Raw genomic sequence first — 13,165 nt, forward strand, 5'->3', positions numbered from 1 at the left:
CTTCTTACTACTTTCACTACAATCAGGATCAAAGAACAGAAGGCCTGGATCCATCACTCCCGAGTGAAGAAAGCTCCAGAAGGAATCTGGAAGATCACACCAGGCGACGATGAACTAAAACTGAAACTCACTCGGAACTACAAATAGATGGACTAATAGTTATTATAGACACTATGTGGAAAGTTGTAATTATTGCTGTAATAAGCTTAACCATAACAAGGGTCAACGCAATACTGCGTAGGTACAATGTGACTGAGATAAACAGGTGCCAAAGAAAAGCTTATGATGCTTACTCTCGTAAGGCTTTAAATAAGATGCTAAGGGTTATGGGAAGGAAATGTCCTCCATTTAGACTCAAAATAGAGGGGTGTGCAATAAAAGAGTATGACTCAAATACCTGTAATAGAAAGGCTGTGATCCCCAGGTGCCATCTAGAGATCTCTCACTGGGGTGCTAGGAACAGGGTTGGGAGTATTTCACCTATAACCCTGTGACTAGTACAGTGACAGCCTTTGTTGTAACTATACATGCCAATAGTCCCCTAAAGATTAAATCATGAGGGAACTGTATTGTACCCTTCTGAGCACCGAATGTGAGCACAAGAAATTGAAGGAAAATGGCAAACTGTTAATCTAGAGCCCTGTACTGCAAGAAGACAGTTAGGATCTGTCACTTTGAGACAAACAGAAAACTTCACTGGTGTATACAGGGCAAGGTTGTGTCTGTCCAAAGACAGCATGCTGCATTATAGAAATAGACAACCAAGTTGTAACCCAATTCAATTTGTGTGTTTGCAAATTTGTTAGAATTAAGGGATGTGATTTTTCCTATCGGGCTCCTCTAAGATACTGCCTGTACCCATAGGAACATCCCAGATTGAAAGAAATCTTAAAGGAAATTAAGGAAGAAGGACATTAATTACAATTAACTGTAACACAGAAACCATCAAAGGAGTATTTAAGAGGCTTGAGGAACATTTATCCCATCATTAGTGGGATGTGCCTTTTGAGTAGTCTCCAACAGCAACTGGTATACTACATGCCTTAGTCCACCCTATAGTTGTGTTGCTTATTTTGGTTAGTATAAGTTTAGTTTTATCTGTTGCAATGCTTGTTTGGAACTGAAGGATGCTACGATGAATAGCAGCCTTAACCTCATTATCAAAAGTGTATGGCTTGGTCTTAAGGGACACTAGCTGTACAGATTGGATTGATGAGAAAGACTCTTTTGAGTAAAAGAATTTACTCACTTTAAAAAGAGAAGTGGGGAAAATGAGGCATTGAAGACTGTAGTCAAAATAGATAGTGCTGAGATAATGTAGCTAAGACTTCCCTTTTGCTAACAGAAGCCAGACTGAAGGAACTGATAAGGAACTGATAAATCATGGGAGCTGTCAAACTAGGCTTCTGCATCCTGAATAATCAATAGACCCTATGAACACAATACAATCATAAATCAAACAGTCCTGGGAAAAACAGGATTTAGCTGTCACGAACACTAAAGGTTAAAAAGTCAGAGCTGAGGAAGACAATCTTACTTCATCATTTTGGGATCCCACCCCATGAAAAAGACCACCGACCCATTTCAAAGAACAAACTACACATGCTTGGTGGCTTTTTGGGCTAATTTCCATACAAAGCGGGGAATGGGAGGTACCAGAGCTATGAATATACATTTGTAGTTTGTGTATTCAATACTCCTGTAGATAAAAGACCCTGTGATGATCTGTAAATTGCGCGTGTGTTTCTGGGAGCTATCCCGAACGCTGCCCGGCGTCGTAATAAACATAGACTTTCTAACTTTAAACTGTTAGAGAGTCTTTGACCGTCATAGTTGGATATTGGTATTAGATCAATGTCCATAGTTTTTAAATAAATCAATACCTTTTTATATTAACACCAATCTAACATATCTTGCTATATTCTTTTATCACGAATTTTTACTCAATGTCACATTTATCACAGTCCCCCACCTAATAATTTTATTAAATTAAAAATTCGTGCTTCTTTATTATATTTGTTTCTTGTGAAGAAGACTATTAATACCAATTGAGATCATAGTCTTTTTGAGAAATCTCGCCACATCTCGGGAGTGTTTCACCTTCTTCAAATATTTTCAAGGTCCTGGCTGTTCTTCCGCTCCCTCCTCCCTCTTTCTAGTTTCTAATAAAGCAAGGGATTAAGCCAAGAAGAATAATAATACTTGCAATAGAACAGGCTATGAAGAGTACCAAAAAAGGGTTTACCAATGAGGTTGATTGTCTTTTTTCTTTCACCCATACGGTTTTATTGCTTCGTGCACAAACTGGGATTGGGGGAAGCATCTTGACTCTTTGTTTACGTATGACATGTAGAGCTTTTTCCCTTCCCACAACACAAATTCTTGACTGACCGTCCTTAAAACTTACCTCTGAGTGTCGGCACCCACCGGACCTCCCCCTCCAATTCACAGAGACTGAATCGAGTGCCATTAGACCAACAATAACCTCTTTGTTGCCCTGGGGGGCAGTCAATTATCTGTCCAGTTAATGTGGCAGTCAGGCACTGCTCACAATTCCTTGGGGAACTCACTCCTAGAGGCACCTCGGGGATGGCCCCCTTGGTCAAGCACACGGCTAGACTCAGGACAGTCAGGATTCTCCACAGATGTATCCCTTTGCTTCGCCCTTCGCCCATATGTGAACATATGGCGAGGGAGACCATCTTCTCGGCAGCAGGGATAAGCTTCAGGGGCCCTTGTTGTCCTGATAGCGAATCTCCTTTTATAGATCGCCCACCGAGACAGCTTAATCGTATCACTTCTGCATGGTACTTTGATAGTCCTTTGGCACTCAATTGCCAAAATCTCTGCCTTGGCATCCAATTTCTCTTTTATCTCCTTTTTGTAAATTTGGTACCATTCAGGAGAGTCTAGTTCCAAAAGTCCGGCCCGTGTGGCAAGTATTAAGAGACGGCTAGTATTTTCTTGTTCTTTGGTTAGACAATTGGTACACAGTCCCTTCGGTCTGTTCCCTCCCCAACAATGAGTTACCCAAACTTGTTTACAATAGACACATTCAAAATGAATAAAAGGAAAGCAATCATAGTTAGGAGTGGTACAACTTATCTGATTTGTCATTTATGGTGATGCTGAAGCCTAATTTTCAGCTCTCCTAGAGGGGTGGTGATCCTCCAATCCGAGGTATTTGAGTCCTCAAACTTTTTAACCTTTGATGAATGAGTCCAGCCTTTTTCCGCAGTTCGGACCGCAGTATCAGTGGTGAGGAGGACAAGGAAGGGTCCTTCCCAGTGTGGGGTGAGGGGAAGTTCTTTCCAGGCTTTGATTAACACTTTATCTCCCGTCTGTATCTGATGGATTGTGAATCCCAGGGGAGCACTTTGGGGAATAAGTCCACGCCTTTGGAGATCCTGTAAATTTTTGTTTACAGCAATGAGATAAGGTTGTAATTGTGCATCTTCGACTTGAGGGTGTCCCACCGGCATTCCATGTTTGTAGGGCATTCCATACAACATTTCAAAGGGGAACAACCCGGTCTCAGAGTGCGGCATAGTTCTTATGTTAAGCAAAGCTAGAGGGAGGCATTTGATCCAAGACATTTTTGTTTCCAGCATAAGTTTAGACAATTGAGACTTTAGGGTCTGATTCATCCTTTCCACCTGTCCCGAGCTCTGAGGATGCCAAGGGGTGTGATACTGCCATCTGATGCCCAAGGATTCTGAGGTTTGTTTGATAACTTTTGAAGTAAAATGTGTCTTTTGATCTGAATCAATATAGTCAATTATTCCATACCGAGGTATAAGTTCCTCTAGTAAAATTTTTGACACAGTCTGTGCAGTGGCTTTTGCCCTGGGGTAAGCTTCCACCCAATGAGTCAATTTGTCTACTATCACCAATAGAAATTTGTATCTCCCAATTTTTGGTAATTCTGTGAAATCTACTTGGATCCTTTCAAATGGCCTATATGAGAGAGGATGGCCCCCCCAGGCAATTTGTCTGGATCTGGATCGATTTACTTTTTGGCAGACGACACACCCTTGTACCTCTTGTTTGGCAAGTTCAAAAATCCCTTTACACTCGAAAAATTTTAGAAACTGTTCTGCCAACACCCGGGTTCCCCAGTGTGTTTATGCAATCTCTGCAAGATTTTTCTCGCCACTTCCCTTGATATTAATTCCCTCCCATCGGGCAGCCTCCACTTCTCCCTTTCTAGGACCCCTCCGATCTTCTTGAATTCCTCGGTTTCCTTTTCAGAAGGGGGTAGAGGGAATTCAGGGGCTTCCTCTATTGTCACCTCAGGGGCACTCACCATAAGCAGAGCTGCTCTTTTTGCTTCCTTGTTGGCTAGATTGTTACCACGGGTTTGGAATTGGAGTCCGGTTTGATGCCCCCTTACATGGACCACAGAGATTTCTTTCGGTTCTCGAATGGCCTCTAGGATTTGTTTAATTATTTCTCCATGGATTAAGCCTCTTCCCTTCGTATTTATCAGCCCTCTTTCTTCTCAAATTTTCCCAAAAGTATGTACCACTCCGAAGGCATACCGAGAGTCGGTATAGATAGTTCCCCTTCTTTCTTTTAGCTGCCGAAGGGCCCTTAAAAGAGCATAAAGCTCACAGGCTTGGGCTGACCAACTCGCTTCTAGGGGACTTGATTCCACCACCTCTCCCGATTTACCATCCACAACCGCATACCCCGACTTCCTCTTTCCTTCCACTACCTTTGCAGAACCATCTATGAACCACTTCTCTCCTCCTTCCAATTCTTGATCTTCCAAATCAGGTCTTACTCTCGTTTGAAGCTCCACAATCTCAATACAAACATGTAATAATTTTTCCGAGGCTTCTCCGAATAGAAACTGAGCTGGGTTCTGTGCAGAGGTAGTTTTTAGCTCCAAACTCGGAGAGCTGATTAGAATGGCTTCGTATTTCAGAAGCCTGGAATCAGTTAACCACTTCTCTGCTTTTTGTTGCAAGATATTTCTCACATCATGAGGGGTATAAACTACCAAAGGCGCTCTGAAGGTTACTTTCTTCGCCTCCTCAACCAAAAGAGCGACTTCCACAATCGCCTGCAGGCATGTTGGCCACCCTCGACTGACAGGATCCAAAATTTTGGACACAAAACCTATAGGTTTTCTTTTTCCTGCCCATTTTTGGGTTAAGACCCCTTGTGCTGTCTGCCCATTCACATTCACATCCACAAATAACTGAAATTCTTTATTTATGTCTGGTAACGTCAGCACCGGAGCAGTCATGAGGATATTCTTTAATTTTTGAAAATCTGATTCGTCCTGTTCAGTCCACTTCACTCTGTCAGTGTTTAACCTCTCATACAAAAATTTCACTTTCTCACTGAAGCCCTCAATCCACTGTCTGCAATATCCCAGGAGCCCCAGAACTTGCCTAATTTGTCTTTTGGCTTTTGGTGCAGGTAATGCGATGATACCTGCCACCCTTTTAGGATCCAATTTCTTTTTCCCCCTGGTTAGCCAATGTCCTAAATATTTTACTTCGGGCTTTGTGAATTGCAGCTTAGATTTTGAGCCTTTCAAACCCTTTTTTCCCAAAAAATTCAACAAAGCTACAGTACATTCCTTTACACTTTCTTCTGTGGGTCCAGCTATTAACAAGTCATCCACATACTGCAAAAGCCTTGTCCCTTCCCTCGGGGTGAATTGGGTCAACAATTGTTCTAACACTTGTCCGAAAAGGTTTGGGGATTCCACAAATCCCTGGGGGAGGACTGTCCACCTTAACTGCTGTTTTCTGTTTGTATTTGGATCCTCCCACTGAAAAGCAAAGTAATTTCTACTTCTCTCGTCTAAAGGGCAAGTCCAAAAGGCGTCCTTTAAATCTATCACACTGTACCATACATTCTCAGGAGAGAGTCTATTTAGCAGGGTATAGGGATTTGCTACCACTGGGAATCTAGTTCGGGTTCTGGCATTCACAGCTCTTAAATCCTGCACCAGTCGAAAACTTTTGTCGGTTTTCTTCACAGCCAGTATGGGGGTGTTATGTTGAGACATGCACGGCTCTAGAGTACCTCCCTTCAGGAGATCATCTATTACTTGTTTCAACCCCTTTCTCCCTTTCATCGGGATGGGATACTGTTTGACCCTTATAGGATCCTCTGGGTTTTCAATCTCAATGTGAATAGGTTTGATTTCCAACCTCCCTACTTCTCCTTTCGAGTGCCAAACCTCTGGATTAATTTCTTCCTTGTCTTTCACAGTGAGCCTAAACATTTTTACCACTAGTTTTGAACTTTTTGCAATCACACTAATTCCTAATGCAATGATCATATCTCTTCCTAACAAATTATAATCACCTTCTTCTACTAGCAACAAATCTCCCAAGGAAATTTTATTTCTAGACTCAATTTCTACGTTCTTTATTACAGGTACTTTAAAGGGATCCCCCTTGGCACCAATCACCATCACTCTTTCCCGACTAGTCTCACATCGAGACGGCAAATTCTGCAAGGTACTTCTCTCTGCCCCAGTGTCTACCAAAAAAAAATCACCTCTTGTCGTTGGGGGCCCACTTTTAATTTTACCAGGGGCTCTCTGGATGTTCTGGTCCCCAAAGTGAAGAGCCCCTGACACCCCTAATCTTCTTGAAAGATTTTCTCATCCTTTATCCTTTTTCAGCAGTCCCGCTGAAGGTGTCCTGCCTTTTTACAATAATAACATTCTGGAAGTTCCCTCGGAGTGGCCGGGGTTAATTTGCGAAAACCCTGAGGCTTTCGGGGCATCGTTCTATACTTACCCTGTGCCTGTTCTTGCTTCTGAACCTCCTTTACTGCAGCCACTAGGACCTTAGCCTGTAATTTCTGTACCTCCTCTTCCCTTCTCATGTATACCTTCTGGGCCTCTCTTAGGAGTTCCTGTAAGGTCTTGTCTTGCCACCCATCTATCTTTTCTAATTTCCTCCTAATGTCCTCCCAAGATTTAGCAACGAACTGAGTTTTTAACAGAACCTCCTCCACCAGAGAATTTGGATCGGTTCTAGAATACATCTGTAAACTCCGCTGCAATCTCTCAATCCATTCAGTGGGAGATTCGTCCTTCCCTTGACATTCACCAAAAACTTTGCTAATTTTTTGGCCCTTTGGAACCGCTTCTCTTACACCTTGAATTATGATATTTCTTAAGTCTACCATATTTCGCCTCCCATCCTCTCTTTGCGCATTCCAACTTGGACTAGTGTTGGGCCACTTCTGGTCGCCTGGCGTCCCCTGTGGATTGCGCCGGTCCTAGTCTCTAATACTTGCCTGCTTTATCATTTCTCTCTCCTCATTGTTAAACCAAGACCTTAGGATTGCCATAAGATCTTCATAGGTATAGATACTACTTCCTAAGAACTCATCGAACCTCTCTGCCACACCAAAAGGATCATCCAACAACCATCCCATCGCCTTTTTAAAAGCTCTCACATCTCCTGTATTGAGAGGAACATTCACAAACCCGATAACCCCGGGGGCTGTCGGAACTTCCCTTAACGGAAGTAAACTGTGTCCCTCATTTTCACTCTCTCCCCATTCATCACCCATCAGCCTCGCTTTCAAATGTGTTCTGCTAGTAGGAGGGGAACTGATGGCTGTGGGTTGTCTCCCTTTTGTGGGCTGCAGGGGTGGAACCGCCGTTTGTGGGGCAGAGGGGATTCTCTCCGCCGCTCAGGTGGACACTGGTTGTGGCGGCAGTGCTGGCAAGGGCGAGTAAGGCTGTTCCCGTCTTTGCGTGGACGGGATCTTGGAGGGGATTCCAGTGGTCATGACGTCTGCCGGCGGGGGCGCCGCCGACAGACCCAGACCGGACGGAACGGGAAGGAGAGGGGGTGGCAGCAGGGAAACTGCCAGTGGGGACAATGGACAGGAAGCCTGTGCCGTTACGGATATAGGGCTTCCTGCTTGGGATACTTGTGCCCCCATAGGTTGGTTTCGGGGGTCCAAGGGAGCCGTAGGCACCACTTGATCCAGCAAGGGCGGTGAGTCCGGCCTATTGTAAGGGGATGAGAGATGGTCTAGAGGGTCCCAGGGCTCGGTCTTAGTTCCGGGCTGCCCTTTCTGTTTTATTGGGAACAATCCTGCTCGGGTATTCAGCCAGAGCCGAGCATATTCCCTCTCCTCAGGGTCTGAGGGGCTTTTGTTTTCTACATAGAGATTTAATTCATTACACGTCCATTTTTCAAATGTTCCTAACACTGGCCACGTAAGGTGGCTCCTCAACTCTTTGCCTCTCCACGCATCAACACAATAATATATCATCTTTTCTCTGGATTTTTCTCTCCTCTGGGGACAATCTCCCCAATGCTCTAACATCCAGCCCAAGGGGCTATTTCGAGGGATGTCAAGCGTTCCCTCCTCCTTTTCGGAGAGAGGTCTTCCTGAGGTCTTTTTCTGAGGTTTACTCTTTCTCTGTCCCATGCTTTTGTGTATGTGATTTCTTACCAGTCTTCGACTCCTTCTTGAGTCAGTTCTCTGCCTTTGCATTGTGTTTTGACTTTCTCTGAGGGATTGGGGCTTTTTGCCGATTATCGCCCCTCCAGCGAGCTGTGCCGAGGGGTCCCCTGATCGGCGTTCTATCTCCTTCCGGATTTTTACCTGGACCCTTACCTTGGTCCATTGGCTAAAAGGGTTTACCAATTCTTGAGCTCAATAGGACGTACCCTTCTCCTTTTAGCCCCCCTGTGATTGGTCCCCTGTGACTTCCCTAGTCCCAGGCTTGACGAGCGAGATGAGAGAGAACTTTCACACAGAATCGCTTCCTTCGTGGCCGACCGCTTCTCTCGTGAGAACACGGAACTGTGGCCTTGAAGTCCACACTCGCTTCGTGATCAGATCACGTCTCATGCACTCGCCCGATCACCCACTCAACCAGCAGTACTTACAGCTCCTTTTCTTGCGTGGATGTCTTCATGCACTTAGACATTTTACGAGCAAAATCAGCCGCGGCTTTTGAAGGCCCTCTGCCTTTCCCGAGCTCTCTTTGCCTCTGGATCCATTTTCCCTCTGTCCTTTTGTGATTTTCTCGTTCCTAAATTTGGTTCGGGTCTTCAGAGGGAGCTACGGGGTTTCCCAACTCACCAGGCCGCCGAAATCAGTGGGGGTACCGTCTTAGACAGCAGGTCTCTGCAGCAACCTCGATTCGAATCCGAGTCACAGCACCAAATCTGTTATAAACGCAACGGCAAAAATCGGATTAACCAAGAAAAAATTTATTAATAAAACAATCCCAATCACCGATAAAAAGAGAAAACCACAAAAGGATTAACAGAACAGCGCCGGGTGGAAGAGAAGACTGCACTCAAAAGCACGGTTTTCCCAAATCCACACGGAGCAGGTCGCAACTCGGGGTTTTATAGGGGTTTTCATGTCCCAAGGCGGAACAGGTGCCCAGGATAGTCCAAATAGTCCAAATAATTTTCGGATGGGCTTCTTGGATTTGTTGGACTCTGCAGACCGTATTCTGGGAAGATCCTTTCACATGTGGATGGAGCTCGCCGGCCCATGTTTATTTCAATGTGTATTCCTCGGTGGAGAATTCTCTTTTTCGTTCGGAGAGGAATTTCACTGTCTGGGTGCGATGCCAATTCTTATCTGGGTTGGCTAGGGTCTTTGTTTCTCGTAATGGTCCTCGTCCTGTTCTCTTTGTCTCAGGACTGAGGACGGTGGAAACCTGGCGGGGGAATAGTTTCTACGGACCATACCTTTTTATATTAACACCAATCTAACATATCTTGCTGTATTCTTTTATCACGAATTTTTACCCAATGTCACATTTATCACACTACTTATACTCCTTTACTTCTTTCTTTTTTTATTAAAGTATTTATGGGCTATTTTTAACTTGTTAACTTAATAAATATTCTGATGTTAGAGCCTTATCATATTGAAGGTTTCTGGTGGGCAGATGCTCTGCTCAGCCTGTTCCTGGGGTAGGAAGACAATGAATTCCTGCTATTTTATAAGATTTTCTTTCACTATTTTAGAAGAACTCAGTAAGATACATACACTATAGGATTTATTTCTATTTAAGGCAAAAACACTCACTCAATTTGCCATGCATTGATTTGAGAGATTAGATACTCCTTAGAAACTTTGATGAGAACCCCCTTTGACAGCAATTAGCACCACCAGTTTGTGAGACAGGTCTCATCTGCAACAATCTGGAAAACTAAGTAAAACCTCCAAAACAGTTTCTGCAAAGTTTATAATAATTTAGTGCCATTTAACATAATCAAGCAGGGAAAGAAACGAAATTACTTAAAAATTTGCATATACCACAATAATATTTCAAAGCAGCAAGTATCTTGTCATTCATACTATCTCTCCTCATACTCCACTACAAGAAAAAATGGACATCTTCTTATATAAAAAAAGAAAAACAAAACACTTTCAAAAGTCTCTTTACAAACACACAAAGAACTCCCCCAAAAAAGAAAAAAAACTCATCTCAACTAATATCTCAACTTCTAAGAGGCGAATGACAAAGTTTTTCACCTTATAAAGTTATATAATTAGTACCCTAAATTATTTTTGACCGACTCACTTAGAAGAGCAAATCTTTATCTCTTCTTGTGACTTTCAAATAGTAGAAGAAAAATTTGTTCTTGAGAATAAACTTGACAGAACTAGATTTCTATTAGTAATTAACTGTACCTTTTTGTGGGGACAACACTGCCAGCATAACTGAAGAATATTTTTTGTTGGTTACAAATATCTGCATGTTTGTGTGTGTATACAAAAGAATTACTGCTACTATATTAACTCTGACATAGTACAAGTTTAGTTGAAAACTTTTTCTTAATTACTATCCTGCTGGGTGGTAGTTCACTCTATATTCTGTGAGCACCAACATATCCTCTTGATATTTTACACAGGTGCTCTTCTTTGCCCTCCTTCTTTAAACAAAACAGATTAATAAGTAATAAAATGTTTTTAAGTTAGTACGAAAGAGCTATTTTGAATACACAAAAAAATAGGGGAAAAAAAAGAAGCAAAAACATATTGTTTGTTCTGTAAGGTATAAAACCTAAAATAAATTAGCTAAGATGCTAGGGATATGGAGCCAGTCCTCTTCTTGTGATTTTTATGTACTTGCAATATTATACAATGGGGTGACATAAACACTTTCAAAACAATATTACATATTTCAATTTCAATTCCCCACACTTGTAGAGTTACTTGAAAGTCCATTTTCTTTGTTGCTGTGAAGAAACAGAGGTAGGAGGATTTGACAGACCGGACTGATTTTTAAGTGTTATGCAGAGAAGTAAAACAGAGAAAGTTCTTTGTCCAAAACTTCTAAATTTACTTGAGTCTTTTTCAGTTCATCACCACTCAGCTCTTTAAAATTCAACTTGGTATCACTTGGTTTGGAGGTTACAGTTCATTCTTAAATTCTTATACTGGTCTATTGATCTTGTTGACATTGATTCAAAATTTGCAGGCTTTTAGTTGTCAGTCATACTGCAGCTTCAGTTGCTTGCAAAACTTGAAAAAGCATCTTTTTGCTGAGGAGTTAAAGAACTGTCCTCATTTTTGCAATTGTGAAGATATACCTTTTTAACATTAATTTCTTTTTACTTCATAAACAACAGTTTCATAATTTAAATATTACCTCTTAGGGTGTTACTTTCAGGTTCCCATCTGGGTTACACATGGACTTCTAACACACATCTCACTCATGGCATTTGAGTACTAATTCTGTTATGTTGAGGTGTCTTTCTCTGCCTCGGCTAGCCCTGACACCTCAACAGTAAGAGGGTACGGCTTGGTAGCAGGATGAACCTCACCGACCCCTGTGAGTTCTTGTCTTGCTTGAAGGAGTGAAGCAACAACGGCAGAAAAAAAGAGGAGGCTGTTCTGGGTTAACTGCTGGCTTTATTCATCAGGGTATCTGCCCCAGCAGACACCCCTCAGCAGAAGCAGCGGGGGAAAAACGAGGGAAAAACATCTTTTTGAACCCCCAAATGCAACATCTTTTATTGGGGGAGGAACTCAGGGATGGGTCTAACTGGGGACAAATCAGGGGCCAACGGGGCATGGCTCTCTGGATAAATGACATACATTGAAACAAATTAATAACTCAGGTGGGGAGACAGTTGAAGTCTTGTCCAATCACTTGGGGTTTTTCCTGGAACTTTCCAGTCTTTTGGGAGAGACCCCAAAGTGACAGACAAGGCCCAGGGGCTGGATAACTTCTGACTGACATATAACTGGGGTTGGGATGAAACTAATGAGGGTGGAACATGGGTGCATGGGGCAAACCATTATAACTTATAAAAATGAACTTAATACAAGGAACAAATACATACATAAAACTGATAAAACCAAACCCACACCACTACACTGTTAGAAAAAGAATTCTCAATAACAAAAATTCTGTCATCCATATTTCCTTCTTCTTCCTCACTACATTCTTTAAACTTCCATTTCCTTCTTATCAAATGCTAGAACTTTCACAACTCTTTTGACTCCAATCTCCTGTTCCATCAAAACTATACTTTCCTATTTTTGAGGTCATCCCCACCTTTGATATCTAATAGCTATCTCTTTAGGCAATCTTAATGCCCTCAAAATTTAAAAAAACCCAACTTCTAAGACCTCTAAAAAACCTCTAAAAATTTCCAAAATTCTCAAAAAAAACCCTTTCAAGGCCTCTAACATAAGACCCTCATGTATCAACCCTTTTTCTTTTTAAAATTTCTGACTTCTGAAGAAGTCAAAGGGTCATTTAAAAACTCTGTGTTTCCTCCTCCTATAGGAACTTCTCATAATGGGAATAAATTAATCTCTTTATTCCAGCTTTTTGTGTTTTTATCCTTATGTTGGTATGGTGTTACCCCTTTAAGAGGAGAAGCCTTCTGGCCAGTAGTGGCTGTTGTTACCATGGGGACGGTGGCAAAGGCTGGGCCTGGCAGAGAGGGAGGGATGGGGGCAGGGGTCTGCCCCGGGGCGGAGTCCTCCAAGAAGAGGAGGGGGTTTAGCGGGGGCTGCAGCTAGAACCGCCGACAGGACAGGGTTTTCTGGTGGAAACTAAATTGGGGCATGAATCTTACATGTGGTCTCTGCTGGCTGCACTCAGCACAGCCGGAGCCATCAAGGGCAGAGCTGCTGGGGCCGGGACAGCCGGAGCAGCCCCAGGCGGGGGAAGGGTGGC

The sequence above is a fragment of the Zosterops lateralis genome (genome assembly GCF_965231275.1).
Source record: "Zosterops lateralis genome assembly, chromosome: W".
Classification (NCBI taxonomy): Eukaryota; Metazoa; Chordata; class Aves; order Passeriformes; family Zosteropidae; genus Zosterops; species Zosterops lateralis.